Genomic DNA, 3,565 nt, shown 5'->3' with positions numbered 1-3,565 from the left:
ATTTTTTCAATACAAGTCTTAGCTTAAATTTCCCTGACCTGCCTGGCACTTTTCTATATATATATATATATTTTAAGATATATATATTACTCAGCTGCAAAAAGCAATGAAACTGGGACATTTTTAGAGACATGGATGGACTTGGAGACTGTCATACAGAGTGAAATGAGTCAGAAAGAGAAAAACAAATACCGTATAGTAACACATATATGAGGACTATAAAAAAATGGTACAAATCAACCAGTTTGCAAGGCGGAAATAGAGACACAGATGTAGAGAACAAACATATGGACACAAAGTGGGGAAAGCAGGGAGGGTTGGGGGGGAATGAATTAGGAGATTGGGATACCAAATTGTATGCTCTAAATATATGCAGTTTATTGTATGTTAATTGTATCTCAATAAAAGTTCTAAAAAAAAGCATATAACAGACACAGGCTATTATCTAGGACAGCAAAATAAAACATTGCTTAAAAAAAAAGATATTATATGACTCTTACTAGACTGTGCCTACAAAAGTACCTGCGATATTGAACTTAGTCATTTGTTGATTCCAATTACTTGTCCAATATGTACAGGCATTGTCCTAGGTATTGGAATATAGCCATGCACCAAAGATGCTGCTTTTAAGGCACTTACACTCTGGTGGCTTTCAAAGAAAACATGTCTTTAATGAAGCACCATTCCACTTAGAATTAACATTTGCTCATGGTCAGTTTCATTTTACCCTCTATGGCCAAAATATAACATAACAGTAAAAATCAGGTGTGCTTTTTTGGTTTAGTTGGTTTCTTGTTTGTTTTCTTTTGCTTGCTTGTTTTTGCTACATAACCTAATCATAAACAATAAATTTTGTAACTTTATGCCTCAAAGAATTATGATGTTTGGAAATGTGGGTTTGCAGGCCAAAACCCTAATTTTGAAAAGCACTTTATTTTGAGTTTTCTCTACTTCAGGTTGCCATGCATTTCTAAACCTACCTTTAAATTGACAATGGAAATTATGGGAGAGCACACATTTCTCAGGGCTCGCTGAAAATGCAAATGGACACATCTGGGTGCTGGCTGCTCTGTCCTGTCTTTTGTCTGCAGGGATCTGGACTTGTGGATAAGTTTGTTCGTTTTAATTGGGTTCATTACCCTTTCCAACACTGATTTGTCATTCACTGGTAGCCATTAATACTTGTAAGGTAACTGCCAAACCTGAAAACTTACATATGGAGTCCCCTACCCTAAAAACAATCTTTTTTTTTTTTTTTTTTTTTTTTTGTTATCAACAGGATTATTTTTTTTTTTTCCTTTTTTAATTATTATTTTATTTTATTTTTTTGGGGGGTACACCAGGTTCAATCAACTGTTTTTATACACATATCCCCATATTCCCTCCCTTCCTTGACGCCCCCTCTTCGATTCCCCCCCACCCTCCCTGCCCCAGTCCTCTAAGGCATCTTCCATCCTCGAGTTGGACTCCCTTTGTTATACAACAACTTCCCACTGACTATTTTACAGTTGGTAGTATATATATGTCTGTACTACTCTCCCGCTCCTTCTCAACAGGATTATTTAAAACAGACACAAGTCCACCACAACAGTAATCCACAATAACCAAGAAGGAAAATCTTACGGCATCCCATTCTAAGTTACTGGAATCACTAGCTCTATATCTCATTTTTGGAAGGCTATCCAAGATGCAAGTTTGTTTTCCATTACCTGACATGGGTTTAAGAAATTAATGGAACCATCTTCAATATAGTTTACATAATTCAAAATATTGGCTGCACACTGGCTCCAATTTATTCCCTGAGCCCAGGGAAAATTTGAGTGAAAACTTTGGAACTGTCTATTAGTAAAGAAACGGTGAGAATTTAAGTGAGCATTGAGAATTGGTAAAATGCAAAACAAGTGTTAGATTTATAATAGTACTTTTTCATTACCAATATGACATTTAGAAATGTCATTTATCCTAAAAAAGTCTCTTGCCCTCCTTACTTCCAGGATTTTTAATTCAACATATCGGGTTATTGACTCCATTTTCTCATAGGACAGCATTAGGTGTTGTGCCTTCTGAGATTAATAAGGGAGACAGGTCACCACCGAGACCCATGAGAGTCTCCCTTCCATCCGGGATTATTTTCGGGGAGGGGAGAATCCACACCAATATATTTCAGCTGGGAGAACGGGGGTCAGGACGCTGGCTGGTGCACAGCTCCCCACTCAGTGAAACCCGCAAGAAAAAGGGAGAATTGTTATTCCTGTTCTCCCATCAATCTTGCTCAGCTGCAAATCCCTACAGGTTTGAAGTTTTCATGAACAAGGTCAAAGCATGGAGTCACCAAAAGGCCACTGCATGGAGAAGAAACAGAATGACAGCCTTCCTCCCAATGGCAAATTCCCACCCTGCCCCCAATACACACATACTTACACATCACCTAATGTGACACTGAGGTCCCTGTTACATTGCCTCCTTACATCAATGTATTTGGAAAGGAGAAACAAACCCTCTGCATTACTAACGAGGATAAACAACCACTGGTAAAATAAAAAGTTTTGCATATCAAGGCCTACAATGATTAGCAATTAGTTTAAATTCCCTATTGGAGCAGCATTTTGAAGCCCTGAACTAGTGAAGGACAACTACTTGATCAAAGTGATAAACCATTTCCACAGTTTGGCTGAGCTACTTATACAGCTAAGATAATTTTCAAAGGCCTGTCAAAAAGCACCTTTATTAAAACCATACAGGCTGCATTAAGCCAATTTTGGGTTGACTTGAGAACTATAATTCATTTCTTTAAAAAAAAATGGGTTTGCATGAGGTTGTCTCCCTAGTGCAACTGAAATCTAGGAATAAACAAAATCATCTTTGTCAAGAGTTTTTTATTGTAAAAACATCTGGATCCCATGTTATTATTACATATATTTTATTAAGCATTTCGAAATCATTTTTCTAGCTCACTGAATCCCAAATCATTGATTTCCTAGAGTTGTTTGTTTGCTTCAGACATTTTATTGAAATGTAAAATACATACAGAAAAAATGCATATGTCATGCATACAAGTTGGATGAATTGGTACAAGTGGAACCTACCCGTGTAACCAAGCAGGCAGACTGAACGCAGAATATTCTCAACAACCCAGAGCCACTCACTTGCTTCCTCATGACATCCTAATGTCTATCAGCAGAGATTAGTTCTGCCTGGTTTTGCACCATAGAAACTTTTGTCATATGTAAACACAATAAAGGATCATCATTTGCTATATTCAAGCAAAATCGGATGTAGTATTACAACTCAATTGCCTTTTAATAATTGGCACAAGAAATCAGCAAATCAATATATCTACTTTCCAGGAAATTCTGAAATTCTTTCAAAATATTTGATTTCTAGAGCTACCTTGTGTGAGTTTCTTCACTTGTTAAGACACGCATAACTGAGGTTTGTTTGTTTCCACTTCATAGACTCAGTCTTCTTTCTGAGAATCAAATACTCCCAGGCTTCTCTTCTGAACGATCAACTTCTAAACTGCTCATGAGCTGATGGTAATGATAACCAATGTTTCAGGAACTTG

Source organism: Hippopotamus amphibius, chromosome 13, assembly GCF_030028045.1.
Source record: "Hippopotamus amphibius kiboko isolate mHipAmp2 chromosome 13, mHipAmp2.hap2, whole genome shotgun sequence".
NCBI lineage: Eukaryota > Metazoa > Chordata > Mammalia > Artiodactyla > Hippopotamidae > Hippopotamus > Hippopotamus amphibius.
This window is presented reverse-complemented; position numbering follows the sequence as displayed.